Source organism: Felis catus, chromosome D1 (genome assembly GCF_018350175.1).
Source record: "Felis catus isolate Fca126 chromosome D1, F.catus_Fca126_mat1.0, whole genome shotgun sequence".
Classification (NCBI taxonomy): domain Eukaryota; kingdom Metazoa; phylum Chordata; class Mammalia; order Carnivora; family Felidae; genus Felis; species Felis catus.
In genome coordinates this window covers 63,551,552-63,575,528 of record NC_058377.1, presented here as the reverse complement: position 1 = coordinate 63,575,528, position 23,977 = coordinate 63,551,552, and the positions used below count along the sequence as shown (strand labels likewise).

Genomic DNA, 23,977 nt, shown 5'->3' with positions numbered 1-23,977 from the left:
ACTTTATGAAGATAAAAAGCTTCTGCACAGCAAAGGAAACGACCAACAAAACTAAAAGGCAACCAACGGAATGGGAAAAGATATTTGCAAATGACATATCAGACAAAGGGCTAGTATCCAAAATCTATAAAGAGCTCACCAAACTCCAACCCAAAAAAACAAATAATCCAGTGAAGACATGGGAAGAAAACATGAATAGACACTTCTCTAAAGAAGACATCTGGATGGCCAACAGGCACGTGAAAAGATGCTCAACGTTGCTCCTCATCAGGGAAATACAAATCAAAACCACACTCAGATATCACCTCACGCCAGTCAGAGTGGCCAAAATGAACAAATCAGGAGACTATAGATGCTGGAGAGTATGTGGAGAAACGGGAACCCTCTTGCACTGTTGGTGGGAATGCAAATTGGTGCAGCCACTCTGGAAAACAGTGTGGAGGTTCCTCAAAAAATTAAAAATAGATCTACCCTATGACCCAGCAGTAGCACTGCTAGGAATTTATCCAAGGAATACAGAAGTACTGATGCAGAGGGGCACGTGTACCCCAATGTTTATAGCAGCACTCTCAATAATTGCCAAATTATGGAAAGAGCCTAATGTCCATCAACTGATGAATGGATAAAGAAATTGTGGTTTATATACACAATGGAGTACTACGTGGCAATGAGAAAGAATGAAATATGGCCCTTTGTAGCAACATGGGTGGAACAGGAAAGTGTTATGCTAAGTGAAATAAGCCATACAGACAGAGACAGATACCATATGTTTTCACTCTTATGTGGATCCTGAGAAACTTAACAGAAGCCCATGGGGGAGAAGAAGGAAAAAAAAAAGAGGTTAGAGTGGGAGAGATCCAAAGCATAAGACACTCTTAAAAACAAAACAAACTGAGGGTTGATGGGGGGTGGGAGGGAGGGAGGGTGGGTGATGGGTATTGAGGAGGGCACCTTTTGGGATGTGCACTGGGTGTTGTATGGAAACCAAGTTGACAATAAATTTCATATATTGAAAAAATAAAATAAAATAAAATAAAATGTGAAAAAAAAGAGAATTTACTGATTATAAGAATATAAAAAAAAAGTATGGTACTGGCACAAAAACAGACACTCAGATCAATGGAACAGGATAGAGAACCCAGAAATAGACCCACAAACGTATGGCCAACTAATCTTTGACAAAGCAGGAAAGAATATCCATTGGAATAAAGACAGTCTCTTCATCAAGTGGTGCCAGGAAAACTGGGCAGTGACATGCAGAAAAATGAACCTGGACCACTTTCTTACACCATACACAAAAATAAACTCAAAATGGATGAAAGACCTAAACGTAAGACAGGATGCTATCAACATCCTCAAGGAGAAAGCAGGCAAAAACCTCTTTGACCTGACCGCAGCAACTTCTTACTCAACACGTCTCTGGAGGCAAGGGAAACAAAAGCAAAACTGAACTATTGGGACCTCATTAAAATAAAAAGTTTCTGCATAGTGAAGGAAACAATCAGCAAAACTAAAAGGCAACCAATGGAATGGGAAAAGATATTTGCAAACGACATATCAGATAAAGGGTTAGTATCCAAAATCTATAAAGAACTTATCAAACTCAACACCCAAAAAACAAATAATTCAGGGAAGAAATGGGCAAAAGACAGAAACAGACACTTCTCCAAAGAAGACATCCAAATGGCCAACTGACACATGAAAAAATGCTCAACATCACTCCTCATCAGGTTAATACAAATCAAAACCACATGAGATACTACCTCACACCTGTCACAATGGTTAACATTAACAATTCAGGCAACAACAGATGTTGGCGAGGATGCAGAGAAAGAGGATCTCTTTTGCACTGCTGGTGGGAATGCAAACTGGTGCAGCCACTCTGGAAAACAGTATGGAGGTTCCTCAAAAAATTAAAAATAGAACTACCCTACAACCCAGCAATTGCACTACTAGGTATTTTACCAAGAGATACAGGTATGCTGTTTTGAAGGGGAACATGCACCCCAATGTTTATAGCAGCACTATCAATAATATCCAAAGTATGGAAAGAGCCCAAATATCCATTGATAGATGAATGGATAAAGAAGATATGATATATATATATATATATATATATATATATATATATATATATATACACACACACACACACACACACACACAATGGAGTATTACTCGGCAATCAAAAAGAATGAAATCTTGCCATTTGCAACTACGTGGATGGAACTAGAGGGTATTATACTCAGTGAGATTAGTCTGTCCAAGAAAGACAAATATCACAGGACTTCACTCATATGAGGACTTTAAGACACAACAAAACAGATGAACCTAAGGGAAGGGAAGAAAAAATAACATGAGGGGGACAAAACATAAGAGACTCTTAAATATGGAGAACAAACAGAGGGTTACTCGAGGAGTTGTGGGGAGGGGGATGGGCTAAATGGGTAAGGGGCATTACCCTGAATCTACTCCTGAAATCATTGATGCACTATATGCTAACAAACTCGGATGTAAATTAAAAAACAAAAAACAAAAAACAAAACAAAACAAAAAAAAAAACATTACAATCAACACAGGGGATGGCAAAGATTAACACCCTCATTAAAGACCTAAAGAGGTGGTGGTCCCTATCATATCTCCATTTAATTTGCCAGTTGGCCCTCTAGTAACAGATGGATCCTGAAAAATTATCATAAACTCCTGCAAGCTCAGGTGGTAGCCCTACTGCAGGTTTTGTCCTAGACATGGTAACATTGCTAGGGCAGATTAATAAGGCTTCAGTTGCATAGTATGTATCATTGATTTGGCAGATGAACTCATTTCTATTTCAGTAATAAAAGACTTCCAGAAATCGTTCACATTCACATGGAATGGACAAAAATATTCATTTAAAGTTTTGCCCCAGCACTATTAATTTTCCCACTTTTTGTCATAACAAAATCCAGGAAGACAGGGGAGCATCCCATTGAACATCAAATTGATCCATTCTATGGATGACATCGCATTAATCAAGCAGGAAAAGCAAGAGGTGACTAATGAATTGGTGGCCTTGTTAAGACATATGCCCCAGAGGGTAGGAGATAAACCCTACAAAGAATCAGGGAACTGCCTCACAACAAAAGAATGTAGGGGTCCAATGGTCAAATTATCCCCTCCAAAATAAAAGGCAAATAACTGCATCTTGCATCCCCTAACATAAAGAACAAAGCACAGAACCTGATAGGCCTCTGATATATTCCGTACATAGGAATACTTCTCTGGCCCATATACTAGGCGACAAAGAATGCTGCCAACTCGGAATGGAGTCCAGAAGTGGAAAGGACTCTGCAGTAGGTTCAGGTTGTGGTACACGTTGAGCAACTGCTGTGCTATATGATCCAGCAGACCACACAGTATTGGAGGTGTCAATGTTGGTAAAAGAACCACTGTGGAGTTTGTGGCAGGGCTCAGCAAACAATGGCCCATGGGATAAACTGGTATGCCTCCTTTTTTGGTACAAAATGTTTTATATTAACACAATCATGTAAATTCATTTGCATATTATCTATAGATGCTTTCATACTACAATGCAGAGTTAAGTAGATGAAGGAAAGAACATATGGCCACTAAAGCCTAAAATATTTACTATCTGGGCCGTTACAGAAAAAGGTTGCTTACGCTTGGTTTATGGTAAACCCCAGTGAGAGAATCATAATACAGGGGTTCTGGAGTAAAGCCATGCCATCAGCAGCAAAGAATTATATGCCTTTTGAGAAGCAGCTCCTAGTCTGCTACTGATCTCTGGTAGTTATGGGATGTTTGATCTTGAGGCACAAAGAGATGATGCAACTGGAATTGCCCATTATAAGTTGGGTTATTTTGGACCCACCAAAGCATAGAGTCAGAAATGCCCAGCAGCAATCCATTATAATATAGAAATAGTATATCTGAGATCAAGTTTGAGTAGAACAGAGGGCATGAGTAAGTATGACCAGGTAGCCCAGAATGCCAAGTCATCCACCCTGGTTGAACCAGGACCCCACCCTCAGTTCACATCTATGGCTTTATGAGGATCACAAACAAACAGCTAAAGGAAATGAGAAAAGCTCAAAAATCCCTAAGAGACAGCCGCATCTGGGAGTCGGAATGCTCATGGGTAGAAATTAACTAAAGAGCTACAGAAAAGCTGCATCAGTCCCAGGGATAAGAGCTGTGATATTTGATTCTAGGATAAAGCTACAAGAAAAATTTATTTCATTGGGGAGAGAGAGACAGAGTTATATGAAAAACTCCAGAGGCAGCAACCAGGACAGAAACAGAAACAGATTAATGGTCTCAATGTCCAGCCTTCACAATGGCCATTGAGTACACACCCAGAGAATCTAAGCACCTGGCTAGGCAGTAGAGCAGCCACCTGAGTATACTTGCCTTCTCATAATTAGCCTATGTGTTTGCTATCAGAAGAATCATAATTTTCATATTCTGTGGGGGAAATTCATTCCATTTACCAACGCAGGTCAGTCCAACTAAAAAATCACAAAAACAATGGGAAAAAAAAAAAACAGAAAGAGAGAAACTAAGCTGGACACAGAACTATCCCCAAGAAAACAGTTAATGCTGGAACAGAAAAAAAATTTTTTTTAACAAGCAAAATTAATGTACTATTCCCAGAAAAATGTGAGAGACTATCCAAACACAAGATGCTTCCATAAAGGGTCATCTTGACAGCCTCCTCTCATTATTCATATCTAATCTATAACCGTGATCTGTCAACTTTACCTCACAAATATCTTTCAAATCTACTCACACCTGTCTACCACCAACATTCTGATACAAACTGCCACCATCTCTCTTAGTCCCCTACCAGTTGGTCTTTCCTCATTCGTTGTTGCCCATCCAATCCAGTTTCCAAATTGTAGTCAAACAGTGGTTTTTAAAATTTAAATATGATCATATCATATATTACCACCCTCCCTTGAAATCTTTTTTATGATTTCCCAAGCCTCTATGAAGAAAGGCCAAAATTGTTAACAAAGTAGACAAACCCCTCCCCAGAGTGGATCCTGTTTATCTTTCCGGCCTCATCTTCCACCACTCTCCCACTTAAATATTATTATGGAGCCCCAATGGCCTTTTTAAAAATTTATTTACTTGAGTGCCCCATGTTTCCTCACTTACCACAGGGCCTTTGTGTACATTTCTTTGGTCTATAATGTTTTTCTCCACACTTCTTCCTTTTCTAGTTTTTTGACAGTTCAGCTGGAGTCACTTTTCCAAGGAAGGCTGCTCTGACCTCCCAGCATTAAGTCAGCATCCTCACCCATTTGGATACTCTACTAACCCTCTGTAGCTTTCTCACATGTTCTCTAACTACCATGGAATTGAATTAGAAGTCAGTAACAGAAAGAAATTTAGGGGGTGGGGGGGAAGCCTGAATGACATAAGAAAACCAGGAAAAGATGATGGAGAATGGTGGTGATGATGATAGGAGGCTTGTGTCTTGTAAGCCAAAATGAAGAGACTGTTTCAAGTAGTAGCGGCTTGTCAACCCTGTCAAATCCTACTGAGAGGTCAAATAAGGTAACACGGAATATTTTCCATGGACTTGGCAAAATAGAAGATTTTACTGACCTTGGTAATTGTTGTCTCATCGGAGCTGTGGGAGAATAGGTCAGATTAAATCGGGCAGAGAAGTGAGTGAAAGGTAAGTAAATTCTCTACGTTTGCTGTGACAGCAAAAGTAGACAATTCTTGCGATAAATTTGTTGTGAAGGGAAAGAAACAGAGTAGAGTACAGGGGTATCTGGGATATAACAGATTAATTGTATGATTTTAAATTTCCCTTATCTTTCCTTATTTTTGCCTGTTGGATCTGTTTCTGTAAGATATGTTTAACTGCCATTATGAATGTTCGTTATTTTTCCCTCCCTGTATATTTAAAATAACTTTTTCACTGTATTACTATTAGTTCTTCTTGCTGGATTTTATCTTTTATTAATTGAATTTGCCCCTGATAGTCTATGGCTTTTATCAGTTCCCTTTATTGTCAGCACTGATAAGCTTGGTCTTATTTTGACAATCTTATTTTAGGGTTTATTTTTTTGTGTATTATTTCTGACTGTTTCTTTTTCCTTTTCTGGCCTACTGGATCAGTCAAACTTTATCTTTTTTTCCTTATGATATGCATTTTCCACCTTTATTCTACCATATGAATTTTTTTAAGTATAACAAATATACCTGGTTTATTGAATGAGTTGGAATCAGTAGGTACAAGCAAAAAGCAATTTTATTTTTCTCATGACTGCCTCATTTAGTCTGTGCAGTGGACTCAGTTCTCATCGACCATGGAGGAAATATCAAGTGAATCACCTAGTTTTCTCAGTGAATCTTAGTCTTTAAAAAGTTTAATATAGTCTAATACAATCTTATTCAATTGAAAACTTATCTCTTTCACCAACTCCACACCTGCCTCACGGCAACAGGAAAAGAAACTGAGGTTACCTTCTTAACTATTTTCCCAACTTGTTCCTTTAATCTTCCTTCATTTCTGTGCTCTCACTACTCTACAGTTGAAAATGGGAAGATATATAAATGACTAATAAGCATACAAAAAGATGCTCAACATCATTAGTCATCTGAGAAATGCAAATCAAAAGCACAGTGAGATACCGCCTCACACCCACTAGAACAGCTATAATCGAAAAGACAAAAAAAAAAAAAGAGAGAGAGAGAGACAATGACAAGTGTTGGTGAGGTTGTGGAGAAATTGGAACCCCTATGGGAATGTGAAAAGTTAACAGCTACTTTGGAAAAGTTTGTCCGTTTCTTAAACTGTTAAATAAAGAGCTACACTATTACCCAGGAATTTCACTCCTACACATACACCCAAGAGAGAGGAAACATATGCCCACACAAAAAATTATGCACAGCAGCTTCTTCATAACAGCCAAAAAGTAGAAACAACTCAAATGTTCATCAACTGAAGAATGGTAAACAAAATATGGTAGATTCATACAATGGAATATTACTCAGCAATAAAAAGGAATGAAGTTCTGATATGTACTATAACATAGATGAACCCCCATGTCTATGTTCTGAAAGAAGCCAGACATAAAGACCAAATACTGCATGAAACTATTTATGTGAAATATTCAGAATAGGTAAATCTATAGAGACAGGAAGTATATATACCGGTGGTTGCCTAAGGCTGAGAAGTAGAGGTGGGGGAGGAGAGGAATGAATACTAATGAGTTCAAGGTTTGTTTTGGAAGTGATGAAAACAATCTAAAAATAGATTATGGTGATAGTTACACAACTCCATAAATAAAATAAAAACTACTCAATTGTGCATTATAAATAAGTAAAGCTTAGAGTATATCTCAATAAGGCTATTTACAGAAAAAGTAATTAACAACAGGCCATCAAAATGTCAGTATGCCCCCAAATATAGAAACTACAGAGGTTACATTATCTAAAATTAAGAACAAATACCCCCAAACCATTAACAACTTGGAAATTTTTAAATATCTCTCTATATAAAGTAGAAATCAAAGCCAAAATCACAGACTATTTATAAATGATTGACAACTATAACATTGTACAGTGTATTACAAATATATGGGTTATAGGAAAAGGAAAGCTCTGAGGAAATTTTGGTCCTGTAGATACATAAAATACTTAAAGTAATAATAAAAGTTAATAAAATTTTCAAGTAAAAAATGATTATAATATATTTATTATTAAAAAAACATTAAGTAGAATTAAAGGTGGATCACTGAAATGAACTAAACACAGAAAAAATCTTTTGAAAAGTCTGAACAAGACAAAAGGGAAATATATATAAATATCAGAAATAAAAAACAGAATAGAATACTACTATTATTAGTATATTATATATAGAATATACTATAATACTACATTTCTTTCTGAAATATGTATTTCAAGAAAATATAAATGATGAAATATGGCTTTAAAATTGGTTTGGGGGGGCGCCTGGGTGGCTCAGTCGGTTAAGTGTCCTACTTCGGCTCAGGTCCTGATCTCACAGTTTGTGGGTTCGAGCCCCGCAATGGGCTCTGTGCTGAACACTTGCTCAGAGCCTGGAGCCTGCTTCACATTCTGCGTCTCCTTCTCTCTCTGCCCCTCCTCTGTTTCTGCTCTGTCTCACTCTGTCTCTCAAAAATAAATAAGTGTTTAAAAAAATATATATATATATTTAAATTGGTTTAGGGATGGGGAGCCTGAGTGACTCAGTTGGTTAAGTGTCTGACTCTTGATTGCGGCTCAGGCCATGATGATGTCACAGTTTGTGAGATATTTTTTAAAAAATGAAAAGTAAAGAGGGATGGTGAGGGGAGGTATGGCAATGTATGGAATTCTCCCTTTTTTGGTAACTGTGCCCGGTTGTAAGTAGCCCATTTGTCAGTTAGGGATATTTTGAGGTGATTAGCCTGATGGCCTTGTCTGTATTCAGCCAGCTGTCACTGTGGGCCATTTCCACATTCCATTGTTCAACCCTGTTTTCCTAAAAGCCACCTCTACACAGATGAAGAAAGAAAAGTAAAAAGAGGGACAAGAGGGAGGTAATGACAACACAGATGAATACCCTCTGGAAATAGGAGGGGGCATTTGAGGTGCCTAACAGGCTGCTCCCAGAAGTTTCCAATTATTTCTGATTATTAACTAGTGAGATACTGTGACATAATAATAAATATGTATTCAGTGTTTGTCCAGGTTCCTGGCACAGTGCTCCTAAAAGTCTTGTAATTTCAGGAGTGATGGGGTAAGAGCAGTATCCTTTGTTATTCTTAATAAGTCCTTTTCAAACACAGCTGAGTTTATGCTAATGAGGTAACACTGGATGGGCCTCTAGATAGCTTTAGAATAGGGGCTGGTTGCTAGAGAAACTAATCATGGAATTAAAGGGCTGAAACCTTCAGCCCACTGGCCCCTCTCCACCTCCAGGCAGAGAATGACTGGAGACAGAGTTAATCACCAATGGCCAATGATTTAATCAATTGTGCCTATGTCATGGACCCTCCATAAAAAAAAAAAAAAAAAAAAAAAAAAAAAAACACTTAAATGAAGGCATTCAAAGACCTTCTGGCGTGGTAAACATATCCACAGGCTAGGAAGGGGATGTACCCCAAACTCCACAAAGATAGAAGCTCCTGTATTTGGGACTCTAACAAACCTCACCCTATATGCCTCTTCACTGGTTGCTCATTTGTATCCTTCCTAATATCCTTTATAAATTAACTGGTAAGTGAAACCCCTGAGTTCTGTGAGCCATTATAATAGCAAATTATCAAACCTGAAGATGGGGTTACCCAATTTGAAGCCAAGTTGGAGAAGTGTGGGTAACCAGGGACCTACGACTGGTGATTGGCAACTGAAATGGGAGGCAGTCTGATGGGACTGAGTCCTTCAACACTGGGGTCTGCACGAACTCAAGTACTTACTGTCAGAATAAAATTAAATTACAGGACATCTAGTTGGTATCCACAAAAACTAGAGAATATCTTGGTATGGAAAAATCCACACATTTGGGGTCAGAGTGTTTTGTGGGTAGAAGTAGATCTTAATAATAATAATGATCATTAGTAGTCCTTCTAATCAAAATAAAAGTATGAGTAAGTGTCCTCATGATGTATGATATAGGTAATGTGAATTAAAAGTGATTTCAGAGGTGCCTAGGTGGGTCAGTCAGTTAAGTATCCAACTCCGTTTCAGTTCAGGTCATGATTTCATGGTTGGGGAGTTCAAGACTTGCGTTGGGCTCTATGCTGACAGCAAAGGGCCTGCTTGGGATTCTCTCTTTCCCAGTCTCTCTGCCCCTCCCCCATTCATTCTCTCTTGTCTCTCTCTCTCTCAAAATAAATAAACTGTTTTTAAAAAGTGATTTCAAGAGAATGAAATAAAAGTAAAACGCCTATTCCAGTACCTGGCATTTATTCAGTCAACATTAATTAAGAAAAAGCAGCAGCATGGTAGTGGTTAAAAGCAGAGAATCTGGTATCAGGTTGTCTGGGATTGAATTCTGGCCCCTCCACTTACCAGTCTTGTGATACGAACAAGTTGTATCTCTGACTCTATATTTCCTCAACTATAAAATGGGGATTCTAATAGTAAGTTGTTAGGAAAACTTGTCAGTGTTGTGACTGAAGAATGTGAAATGGTTTCCAGACTAACAGGGGCAGTTAGGGAGGGTCATAAAGCAGCCAGATAGTTACAGGTCAGGAATGACAAAGAATTCAGTGTCACAAGAACAGCAACGGTGAGGAGCAGCAGGAAGAAAGATAAGGCTGCAGAGACAGGCAAGAGATCCCTAAGAGAAAAGGTTGAGATGCCAAGATTTGGGCCTCTGTGCAGGAGCTCATCCAGGGGCCTGAAGCTTATACAATTTAGAAGGCTCTCTTCAAGAAAAAGAAAACATGATTATAAATCCAAAGGTAGGTACAAAAAGAATTTTTAAAAAATGAATACTTGTAGAAGAAAAGGAATGTAACAAATGACAAATGTTAAAAAGTGACAACTATAGGGACGCCTGGGTGGCTCAATCGGTTAAGCATCTGACTTCAGCTCAGGTCATGATCTTGCAGTTCGTGAATGAGTTTGAGCCCCACAAAGGGCTGGCTGCTGTCAGTGTAGAGTCTGCTTTAGATCCTCTGTCCCCCTCTCTCTGCCCCTCCCCCACTTGTGCACACACTCTCTCTCAAAGATAATAACTACACATTTTTTTAAGTTGACAACTGTAAACCACAAAATCCAAAAACAACATATTTGTATTAATTAACTGATTGATATACCTCTAAAACCTTTTCCTTCATTTTTGGCGGTATACTTTTCATATGTCGACAACTTTGTATTGTTTTCTGTAGTAAGGATAGAAAACTAGTTCAGTCTTTCTTCTAACAGGTTATCTAAATTTGTTATTATGACAGTTGGAATGTGTAAAAGCATACAGCTTCGCACCGTTGTACAATTTGTAGTGTTTACATATGTGTGCCCTGCGAACACAGAAATTCTAAAGAATTCTCTTTCACATGATTCCCACCAAAAAAGGAGGGGGGAGTTTAATGCATTTTAAATGGTAATGCTACTTAAATAAATCAAGTGTATTTAGGAATACAGAACTTGCATTTTGACGAAGTATCAATGAAAACCAAATCCTTGCTTACAAATCTTAAACACTGCAAGAATTCTCCAGAGATCAGCTTCTGGCTCCATATATTTCAATTCTTGTTTTTCTTTCTTTTTTTTTTTTAAGTTTTATTAATCAACTTACTTATTTTGAGAGAGAAAGAGAGAGAGTTAGTTTGCACACAAGGTGGGGAGGAGCAGAAAGGGAGAAAGAGAATCCTAAGCAGGCTCCACACACAGCGCACAGCCCGATGCAGGGCTCAATCTCACAACACTGAAATCATGACCTGAGCTAAAATCAAGAGTTGGACACTTAACCAGCTGAGCCACCCAGGCACCCCTCTCTTTCACTAATACATTTTTCTAGTGCTAGCACCATAACACAGGTTCACAATGCATAGTACCTGGACTGTGGTCTTGTAATATGAACTTCCACTAAAACATACGAGGGCTTTTTCAAGAAATATCTGATTCCAAGTCTGGGGCATAAAATGTACAGAAGGGTCTAGAAATTATTTGCATACCAGATAGAAAAGAAGCTATCAAAAACAACTAAGATCATGACAAAAGGACTCAGGAGCCAACTTGAAAGGCCTCTCACTAATTAAAGATTAGACAATCTGAGCTTCAAAAGAATAAAAATTATAATTTATTGAAATCTATCAAATATGTTTAACATTGATCACTTTCAGAAAATATCAAGGAACCAATAATTCATTGTTTTGAAAACATCACAATAAACTAGTAATTAAATTACTAATTAATAAGTTAAAGAAAAAGAATCAACCATATATCCTTCCTTTCCCATTTGATCTCTACCCCTGGGCGACAAAGTAGTAGAGAAGGGGAAGTATTTCTCTATGAAAGGATTCTCACCTATAAATCAATGAAAATTAGAATTTTACCATTTTGCATCCTCCACTGAATTACTGCATCCAAGCTTTGAGCACCAACAGCCACTACCACAAAAAGAGTGACGACTATGTGCCTCCTAACTGAAAGAACATAAAACACCAAAAGGAGCAAACATAAGTCTAATCCAGTCTCTGGATCAAGCTGCCAATTTACACAAAATACAGAAGACTGAAGCAAATTGAACTGCACCAACAGTACGCAGCCAAAAAAATGCAGGGTGGAGGAATAGGTCGAGTAGCAGGCATTCATAAGGAAACCTGTGAAGAAAAGAAAGGAAAAGAGGGGAAATCTTGTAGAATAATAGAAAATAGAAGAGATATCACATTGTTTTTTAACAGGTAGGATTAAACCATAGTGACTAGGGATAAACCCTTGGGAGATAAAACTGTAAATAAAAGCAAGTAAGCAATTAATATAAAATTAAATCAATTAATATAAAAGTCAGAAGAGTAATTACTCCTGAGGGAAGGAAGATTAAGGATTAAAATTGAATAGGGGCACTTAAGAGAAGCACAGAGAGGTAGTGAGTTCTATATTTTGACCTAGCAGTGGTTACAAATGTGTTTGCCTTATTGTCTCCCGTATTTGTATTTTATTTTCTCTAAATAAGATTTTTAAAAACACAGTAGAATTAAAGATACAAACCTCAAAAAGGGGATGAGTTTGGGAGGTGGGGAGGTCAAAGTGGCTAGGCAAGGACAGAATTAGAGCACTGCAGGTTCCTTGGCAATAGCTCCCTAATAGGGCCCAATGCCATTGTTATCGCTAATGCAATCTACGGGATTTGCATTTATTCAAAGTTGGAAAAGTTGTGAACCAGGGCACATTCTCTGGGAACAACCTGTCTAGTAGTTTAATTATCTTTAACGCCTTTCCTTTGAACCAGGAGAACAATACTATTCATCTTGTAATTTACATTGTGATTCCCATCAATTCTGCTGTGGTAAACACAGTAATGTGCCACCCAGATCTTCCTTCAAGGAAACACTTGCTGCCCACCTGAGGGGAACAGAACAGAGTAAGCAGCTATTCTTCAGCCGTCAGATCCTTCAAATCTGCCTCAACCACAGAGAGCCCCCTCACCTGAAGTCATAATCTTCTTGGGGCAGCCTACATGCAGTGACTAAGCGAGACAGAATATAAAAAAAACATCTGACCAGTGTCGCCTGACAGAGGATGCTATGATGGGCTACATTAGTTCCAGAGCTCCCCACCTGGCTGATGATGCTTTGTGGGATTTTCCTCACAGTTTAACTTCTTCTGCCCCCTTTCTAGGTGTTCGTCCCTTATTAATAAACACGCTGCTTCAGCATTTGCTTCTGGAGAAACCAATCTGTAACATCCTTTAAGGCCTGGTGAGAAGACTGCTACATCTAAGTGGATTTGAACAACGAGGTTGTGGAAAATAAAGCAACCGTGCAGAAAAGAAATACGGGCTGCATAATATTCCTACAGAATGCCGCTGTCAGAAGAGAGCGGCATACTTTAAAGGGTGAGAGAATGCAGGCCTTCCAGCAGTGAACAGCAGGCAGGGAAGTAAACAGTGGCCCACAGCTCTGTTGAGAGCAGTGGAGAGGAGCATGAGATGTAGCTGCCAGGTGGGCAACTCATCAGTAAATGATAATTAGAAAACAAGAAACTGGAGGGTAAAAAAAGAGAGAGAGAGAAAGGTAAAATTGATGAGCAGAGCAAGAATAGATATATTTTTTCTAAATGGTCTTGGAGGTGCAAGTGAAAAAGGCAGGATCAAATAAAGAAGCCTAGGCCTTGAAAATGGATTCCTAGGAGGAAAGTGGTAGGGATAATAGTTAAATTGAGCCAAAACAAGGAGCCCTACCCGGGTTTCATGTGCTCTGGGCTAGAATTATTCGTGAAGAACAGACTCAGCATCCTGTGTACTGGGGAGGCACCTATGGGTCCAATTGCAGATCCCCACCATCACCCCAGCTCCCTTCTACCTGCCAAGTTAAATAAATCTGTAAAGATTACCCAATGCCTTTCTTGCTTTAGCACCTAGTTATTCAGGGTCTCTGGAGTCACAATGAAACTGGGAATCTTAATGTGGGGTTCATAAATAAACAATACCCACCTCATAAGAAACTACTGGTCTTAATTAAAACATCACAGACACTCTAAACCACGAATATTTCTTGCTTTTCTCTTGCCTCCCATTCTAACTATAACTATCCTTATAGCCGCCCCATCTTATTTCTGAAGCCCTACTTCATCCATTTGAATTTCTGCTGAAGCTACATAGAAGTTGGAGACCCGCCACTTACCACAAGATGGTGGTAAAGAGCCTCATCAGGATAATTCTGATCTTTTTCTCAACTTCTGCACTGTTGAGATTGGGGCCACCTAATTCTTTGTTGGAGGGGGCTGTTCTGTGTATTGTAGAATGTTTAGTAGCATCCCTGGCCTTTACCCATTAGATGCTAGTAGCACTCCCTGCAGTCATGACAACCAAATATTTGTGCAGACATTGCTAAGTGTCCGTGGAATATTTGGGTTCTTTGGTTGAGACCCACTATGCAATAGGACCCTGAAGGGTTTTGAATAGGAGAGAGAAAGAGAATCAGATTTTGATGAAATTTTTTAAAAGCTTTGTTGTTTTTTTTAAAAATAACATTTATTAATTGAAAAAAAAATTACAAAAATGTGAAAAAACATTTAACAAGGAACTTTGGGGGCACCTGGGTGACTCAGTCAGTTGGGTGTCCGGCTTTGGGTCAGGTCATGATCTTGCAGTTCATGAGTTCAAGCCCTACATCAGGCTCGCTGCTTTAGGGCAGAGCACACTTCATATCCTCTGTCCCCCTCTCTCTGCCCCTCCCCTGCTTGCACTCTCTCAAAAATAAATAAAACACTTAAAAAATAAACAATACAGGCACCTGGGTGGCTCAGTCAGTTAAGCGTCCAACTCTTGACTTTGGCTCAGGTCATGATCCCATGGTACATGGGTTTGAGCCCCATATCGGGTTCTGCGCTGACAGCGCAGAGCCTGGAGCCTGCTTTGGATTCCATGTCTCCCTCCCTCTCTGCTCCTCCCCCACTCATGCTCTCTCTATCTCTCTCTTTCAAAAATAATCATTAAAAAAAATTTTAGTTAAATAAAAAATAAAAAGGGAAGTCTAAAACACACAAAATCCAGCCACTCAGATTCACTTCTGTGAACATTTAAATGACCATCCTTCAAAGCATATGGACACATGTTAAATACGTACAATTTGTCATGCATGGTAATATACAGTACACATACTCTCCTATAATCTTCTTTTCCATTCAAAATCTACTATAAACACCTTTCAAGATTGACAATATGGCCTATTTTCATGCCTGCATAATATCCTTTTGCATGTAATCAACCAAGTTTCTACTGGTAGGCAGAAATTCCTAAATTTTCACTATTTTAAATACCATTGCAATTTAATATCCTGGAACATGCACATCTTTGCACAGCCTGAGATTGACAGTTTATACTCAATGTTTCTATATAGCTAGAATTTTGCCAGGGTACAGAGCTTTACAAAGTGAATTACACATGGATCTTTTTTTCTCTTAATGTCATTTATTTTGAGAGAGAGAGAAAGTGTGCCTGCACATGGGTGCAAGCAGGAGGAGGGGCAGAGAAAGAGGAAAGAGAGGGAGAATCCCACGCAGGCTCTGCGTTGTCAGCATGGAGCCCGACGTGGAGATCGATCTTACAAACTGTGAGATCATGACCTGAGCTGAAATCAAGATCTGGATGCTTAACCTACTGAGCCACCCAAGCATCCCTACACATAGATCCTATTCCAAAGGTGTACACAGACTGGTAGTGAAAAATGAACACAGGACAAAATAAAATGTGATAAATGGCATGGCGGAAATGTTGGCAGAAATGAAGAGAATATAACTAAGTATGCACCTGGGATAGTTTCACAGACATGGGCCTAGAAAGTCAGTATAAAAGTTAGTATCAGCTTCTCAATACTATGTTGAAATAGAAAACCCTAAAAGACTCAACCAAAAAACTGTTAGAACTGATAAGTGAATTCAGTAAAGTTGCAGGATACAAAATCAATGTGGAGAAATCTGTTGCATTCCTACACACTAATAATGAAAAAACAATAAGTGAAATTAGAAAACAATCCCATTTAACTGAACCAAAAATAACAAATTATCTAGAAATAAACTTAACCAAAGAGGTGAAAGACCTGTACTCTGAAAACTGTAAAGCACTGATGAAAGAAATTCAAGATGACACAAAGACATGGAAAGATGGAACACATGGGTGGCTCAGCTGGTTAAGCATCCAACTCTCGATTTGGTTCAGGTCATGATCTCCCAGGTTCACGAGCTGGAGCATTGCATTGGGCCCCGTGCTGATGGCATAGAGTCAGCTTAGAATTCTCTCTCTCCTCTCTCTTGTCTGCCCCTCTCCTGCACATTTGTGCTCTCTCTCTCTCTCTCTCTCTCAAAATAAATAACTTAAAAAAAAAAAGAAATAGAAAGACATTCCATGCTCATTGGTTGGAGAAACAATTAATGTTAGAAAGTGTATACTACCCAAAACAATCTACACATTTAATGCAATCCCTATCAAAATACCAACAGCACTGTTCACAGAACTAGAACAAACAATCCTGAAATTTGTATGAAACCACAAAAGACCCTGAATAGACAAAACAACCTTGAAAAAAACAAAAACAAAAAAAAAAGCAAAGCTGGAGGCATCACAATTCTGAACTCCAAGTTACATTACAAAGTTGTAGTGATCATGACAGTATGGTACTGGCACAAAAACAGACACATAGATCACTGGAACAGAACAGAAAACCCAGAAATAAACCCACAATTATATGGTCAATTAATCTTCAACAAAGGAAGAATAAATATTAATGGAAAAATCTTCAACAAATGGTGTTGGGAAAACTGGACGGCAACGTGCAAAAGAATGAGACTGGACCACTTTCCTATACCATGCACAAAAATAAACTACATCAAAATAAAAAGCTTCTGCAGAGCAAAGGAAACAATGAACAAAACTAAAAGACAACCTACCTACTGATTAGGAGAAGATAGTTGCAAATGATATATGTGATAAAGAGTTAGTATCTAAAATATATAAAAAAAACTTATCAAACTCAACACCAATAAAACAAATAATCCAATTAAAAGTTGGCAGAAGACATGAACAGACATTCCTCCAAAGAAAACATCCAGATGGTGAACAGACACATGAAAAGATACTCAACATCACTCATAATCAGTGTTATGCAAATCAAAACTACAATGAGATATCACCTCACACTTGTCAAAATGGCTAAAATCAACAACACAAGAAACAAGTGTTGGTGAGGATGTGCAGTAAAAGGAACATTCAGGCACTGCTGGTGGGAATGCAAACTGTTGCAGCCACTGTGTGGAAACAGCATGGAGTTTCCTCAAAAAGTTAAAAATAAAACTACCCTACTGATTCAGTAATCACACTACCGACCATTTACCCAAAAAATACAAAAACACTAATTCAAAGGGACACATGCATCCTGATGTTTATAGCAGCATTATTTACAATAACCAAACTATGGGAGCAGCCCAAGTATCCACCAACAGACGAATGGATAAAGGAGATATGGCATATACATAATGGCATAATATTCAGCCATAAAAAAAAGAATGAAATCTCGCCTTTTGCAACAACATGGATGGAGCTAGAAAGTATAATGTTAAGTGAAGTAAGTCAGAAATACAAATACCATATGATTTCACTCATGCAGAATTTAAGAAACAAAGCAAATGAGCAAAGGGGAAAAATAGAGAGAGAGAGAAACCAAGAAATAGACGCTTAACGATAGAGAACTGATGGTTATCAAAGGGGAGGTGTGTGGGTTAAAGAGGTGATGGGAATTAAAGAGTAAACTAACAGGGATGAGCACTGAGTAATATATAGAATTGCTGAATCACTGAATTGTACATGGGAAACTAATATAACATTGTATGTTAACTATACTGGAATTAAAATTTTAAACTTAATTTTAAAAGGTCAGTCTCAGCTTGTTTTTCTTCAAGGGCTTGTTTGTAACAACCATTTGTTTAAATGTCTATTTCCCTGTTTCCCCTGCTCCCTGTGTGCAGGCGAAGAGTCAACTGTTTCTTCCACATATACACTGTATTTATCACAGAGCCTCATACTTACTGAATCTTCAGGAAACGTTTGTTGAATGGGGGGTATATTTTGAAAACTTGCCTGCCTAGAGAGCATTCTTCTAAAGAGAGGAAAGGAAGAATCACATAGGAGCAAGTGGGCTATGGATATAAATTTAAATTCCCTCCAAACTTCCCAAACTCAAGGACAGACCAGAAAAGAGGGATGGGAAAGAGAAGGGAAAAGAAGACAGAAAGATAAGTTAATGTGTACTTCTATGGTGTTCTCTTTCCTCTTCTGAAAAGCTTATCCAAGGGGCGCCTGGGTGGCTCAGTTGGTTAAGCATCCAACTCCTGATTTCAGCTTGGGACATGATCTCACGCTTTGTGAGTTCACGTCCACATCAGCATCTGTGCTGACAGTGCAGATCCCGCTTGGGAATGTCTCTCACGTGTGCTCTCTCTCTCTGTCTCTCTGTCTCTGTCTCTGTCTCTCTCTCTCTCTCTCTCTGTCTCTCTCTCTCTCTGCCCCTCCCCCAATTTGGCTGTCTCTCTCTCAAATACACAAACTTAAAAAAAAAAAAAAAAAAGCTTATCCAAGAAGAAAGATGAATGGCCTTTGCAGAAGGGCAATGTGGGATGCATCCTAAGTCTTACACTGCAACTCAGATGATATAGAAAAAAAGTTTACTTTCCTTTAGTCTTATAATCTAATATCGCTCCCAAATCTCCATTCACTGGTGACAAGGAGAAAAAAATTAATTAGTTTCAATCTCATTTAAACTTAATCCAATCTGACATTTTAAATATACTCTTAGGAAGTAGTTGGTCTCTATTGGATAAAAAAATGCTTGATCACTAAGACAGCCTCTCCTTCCCCTGCTTCTGTCCCCAAAAATAAGGTGGTGAGAATGTATGCTCCTATAATCTTCTGGCATTGAGAAGAGACTCTAGCCTCATGCTGCTTTTCCTTGTTGTGGTGGCTGCCACGTGCTGGTCTCTGGAGCACTGCCCTTTGTGCACCCAATTGCTGAACATTCTGCAGGATACTGCTACTGAAATGACTAGTTAATATGGAGTCTAGACTTTTGGCAGGAACAATGTTCCTGAGCTATTGATGATGTACCAAGAATTCTTCTGGCTGCAGAACACTGAGCTTACTATCACATCTTCCACCTCAAAAGTTGGCCCAGCAGGTCCAGTTCAGAGTTGAGTCAACTCAGTCTGCTTCTGTAGGCATATGGCAGCCCCCTGGGCTTCAACTAAGCATCCACAGCAAATAAAAACTCAGAGCATCTTTGTAAAGGTAAACCCCTGAGTCTCCCTCTACCTGACCATGTGACTGCATACTACATTTCTGTGAATGAGTCCTAAAGTTAGTGTGTGGCAAAACCCATTTTGGACATCAAAAACTAATTATTACGTCAGTCTTACTTCTTTCTACATTCTTTGTAAAAAAATCCTAATCTCCCTCCTGACAAATGAGTGCCTCCGATTGACTAAAGAAAAGCCCTAATCACGCCACCTTCATCCACATCCTTATCCCCAATTTTGTTGTGTCTGATGACTACAAAGCCTGTGCTCTTTTCACTTCATCTCTAGACCTTTAGCCTGAAGAGGTTAAGGAGGTTTGAAAATCAGAAGGAGACGGACTGGAAGAAAACTGCCTGGTCACATCACATCATACTGGTCTTGGATTCTCACAGAAGCATCCTTAGTTATTGTTAAAATCCGTTACTGTAATTAAAAATCTGACATTTTGGAACCTTGACCATTCATTCAATACACACTCACAGAGCACCTATTATGTGCAACATACTCTGACAACGTAACCCACTGTAACTTTCCTATCGCTGCTGTGACAAATTACCACAAACGTGGTGGCTTAAAACAAGAGATTAATTCTCTTGTTTAATGAAACCTCTCTTGGGGGTTTAATGTTCAAAACTGAGTCTTATGGGGTTCATTGACTGGGGATGACTTAGTGGCAGGGCCACATTCCGTTTGAAGGCTCTAAGGGAAAGTCCATTTTCTTGCATTTTCCAGATTCCAGAGGCTGCCCACATTCCTAGGCTTTTTACCCACGTCCATCATCAAAGCTAGCAACAGCCAGCCAAGACTTTCTCATGCTACATCACTCTATCTTTGACCCTCTCACCTACCTCTGATAAGGACTCTGTGATTACATTGGGCCCACCTGGAAAATCCAGGCTAGTCTCCCCACCTCAAAATATTTAATCATATCTCCAAAGTTCTTTCTGTCATATAAGGCAATATGTTTGCAGGTTCTGAGGATTAAGGCATGGACATGTTTGGGGGGGGGGCGGGGGGGCTTTATTCATCAATACCACACCTATTAGAGAGAAATAACCCTTAGTGAGTCAGCGGGCTATAAAAGAATATAGCTTTTCTGCCTTTTTCTTTTTATTTCCTGCTTTCTTTCTTTCTTTTTTACTTTTTATAACTAAAATATAACAGTTATACTTAAAAAATACACAGGTTGTATGTGTACAGTTCAATGAATTATCACAAAATAAACACACTCAGATAACTACCATCCTGATCAAGTTATGGAACACTACCAATATCCCAGAATCCATCCCCACCCACCCAATCATGCCCAATCATGCCCTCTTCTAATCACTATACCCTCTCTACTCCAGAGGCTCAACCATAGATTAGCCCTGTTTTGAATAGGATATTGGAATGCTATAATGTATATGTTTTGTGTCTGACTTCCTTCACTCAACATACTGAGATTTATCTATGCTGCTAAATGGAGCTGTAGTTAGTTCATTTTCATCATTGCATAATATCCCACTTGTGACAATATTGTAATGTATTTATCCATTATACTACTGATGGACATTTGGGTTGTTTCCAGCTTGGGCATATGTTTAATAGTAATGCTATAAGCATTCTTGCATACGTCTTTTGTTGTATCTCTATACACATTTACATCAGGTATATACTAGGAGAATTGCTAGGTCATAGTAGAAATCTACCTATCTATATATCTATATATCTATATATAGCTTCAACTTGAGTAGAGAATACCAACCAATTTTTTGAATGGCTGTCCCAATTTATATCCCTACTAGCAATGTTTGAGAGAGCCCCAGTTGCTTTTCATATTCACCAACACTTGGTATCATCAGTCTTTTAATTTTAGACATTCTGGATATGCAATAGTATCTCATTCTAATTTTCATATGCATTTCATGGATTACTATGAGGTTGCTCATAGTAATGAGTTTTTCATGCTTTATTGACTATTTGCATATTCACTTTTATAAAGTTCCTGCTCAAGTCTTTTTACTGTCTTTATTTTGTAAGAATTTTATAGGATGTTTGCTTTTGTTTTTGTTTTTTACATATTTTGCATGCAAGTCCTTTGTCAGTTATATGTGTTGTATACATGGCTTCTTCTGTAGGGTAAAGGGCAAGCTGCTCCAATATGGGCCACTTAGGCATACTGATCATTTTAAACAAAAGTTACTTCAGAGCCTGTGCAAGAGAAACACTCAGACTCTTCTCTGTCCCACTGAAAGCAGGAAATAAATCTCCCATGTGAAGGGTGCCCTCCCTGTACCAGGAGGTAAAGAGACATCCTTATGACTAGAGATGGGAAACTTGGAGCTGAGAAGGTTGTATAACCCACCCCCCTCCTACTTTGTTACTCTTTACTAGTTTACTACTTTAGCCCAAATTCTGTTTAGAATTCCTTTAACTGGGTGGTGCCTGGGTGGCTTAGTCTGTTAAGTGTCTGACTACTGATTTCAGCTCAGGTCATGATCTTGAGGTGGGTGAGATCAAGCCCCATGTATGGTCCTGTGCTGAGCATAAAGCCTGCTTGGGATTCTCTCTATCCTCTCTCTCTCTGTCCCTTCCCCACTTACAATCTCTCTCCCTCTCTGCCTCAAAATAAACATTAAAAAAAATTCCTTTAATTGAAGCTCCTGAAGTTTTCTTTGTCCTGTCAATATCTCACATTTTATCGTCTCTTTGTCTTAAAAAATATACAGACTGCCTGCCTTGGTCATTTCTTTAGATTTCAATTGCATTATTGGGCCTTCATGCACATGGAATTAAACTTTGGATTTTTGTCCTGTTGATCTGTCACATGGAAATTTAATTCTTAGTCCATCTGGAAGACTTTGAAAGGATAGAGAAGAATTTGTCCTTCCCTTCACTTCTCTGCCACAAATATATGAATTAAATGTTAATTGATTTCTTATGGATTCAGTTATCATTCTCATTTTTGTTAGTATACAACAAAACAAAATATAAAAATCTGCGTTAAATAAGTCTTACACAGGGGCGTCTGGGTGGCGCAGTCGGTTAAGCGTCCGACTTCAGCCAGGTCATGATCTCGCGGTCCGTGAGTTCGAGCCCCGCGTCAGGCTCTGGGCTGATGGCTCAGAGCCTGGAGCCTGTTTCCGATTCTGTGTCTCCCTCTCTCTCTGCCCCTCCCCCGTTCATGCTCTGTCTCTCTCTGTCCCCAAAATAAATAAACGTTGAAAAAAAAATTAAAAAAAAAAAATAAGTCTTACACATAAAGAGTAAATTGTTATTGAAAATACATCACCTAAATAAATGGATGGGCAGGTTTTTTTAATTAGTTCATGTATCCTTAGATGGATAATACCCACTGGTAAAGTGAGACTGGGTTCAGTGGAGATTAATAGCAAAAAAAAAAAGAGAGAGAGAGAGAGAGAGAGAGAGAGAGAGAGAGAGAGAGAGAAAGACAAAGAAGATATTGGACCACTTGGAAGTGCAGGGTTTAAAAAGGTACATTAATTATTGTTGTTTAAGGCATTATTTACAGTAGAACTAACAACACATTCAAATAAATCTAAATCTCTTAAATACAAGTAGATGGTAGGAATGAATAAATGACCAGAGAATTAGTTGAAAAATAACAGCAATTGAAAGATGTTAGCCAGGTGGCGCCTGGGTGGCTCAGTCAGTTGAGCATCAGACTCTTGATTTCAGCTCAGGTCATGAATCCATGGTTGTGGGATTGAGTTCCACATTGGGCTCCATGGTAAACATGGAGCCTGGTTGAGATTACCCTCTCTCTCTCTCTCTCTCTCTCTCTCTCTCTCTGTCTGCCCCTCTCCCTCACTCAAGCATGTGCACTTGCTCTCTCTCTCTCTCTCAAAAAAAAAAAAAAAGATATTAGCCAGAACAAAAATGATATGCATTCACAGTACCCAAACTTTAGTCAAAAGCTAATGAAAGAACTTTTAATGGTATGTACATTTTACCTCAATAAAGCTATTTTTTTAAAAAGCCAATTAAAACATTTCTTCCACCAGCCTGAATAAATGTCCATGACTAACTTACCTTCAGTATATACTGCTTTTCCTTTTGGATGCAACATTAAACTGTCAAAAATAAACAATTTTCATCTCCTAATTCCTGAAATTATATGAAATATGCAACCATCTGGGAGCAAGAATTCCTGTCCCGCAAAGGTTCTTCTAGCTGGACTAAGAATCAAATAACATGAAACAGATTAACAGAAGAAAATCAAATTTAATAGCGTACATATAGGGAATCCACACAGACACGGAAATTCCAAAGACAGGCACATAAAATGAGGTGTGTATGTGTGTGTGTGTGTGTGTGTGTGTGTGTATTTTCTATACACCTCATGCATACATACTTCACATATATTTCATATATGTATTTAATATATACACATATATATATGTATATATATATATATATATATATATATATCATTCTGAACTAAAGAGAAGGGGTGTAGGGATCTGGAATTTCAGAGGAAAGGAATGCACTTCAC

General features: G+C 38.5%; 2 long non-coding RNA genes across 4 annotated transcripts in view; one reads left to right on the top strand and one right to left on the bottom strand.

Annotated features, from left to right (window-relative positions):
• Positions 1-23,977, bottom strand: part of LOC111556618 — a 46,790-nt gene that overhangs the window by 15,007 nt on the left and 7,806 nt on the right. The window contains exon 1 of one of the 3 annotated variants that reach the window (XR_006586347.1): positions 5,161-7,752. The exons of the other annotated variants lie outside the window; for them this stretch is intronic. This is a non-coding gene — a long non-coding RNA (uncharacterized LOC111556618). Of the gene's footprint in view, positions 1-5,160; positions 7,753-23,977 lie in introns of those variants that run through there. 3 annotated transcript variants of the gene reach the window in all.
• Positions 18,769-19,930, top strand: LOC109491989. The gene is made up of 2 exons (XR_002145669.3): positions 18,769-19,471; positions 19,768-19,930. It is a non-coding gene; the product is annotated as an uncharacterized LOC109491989 (long non-coding RNA).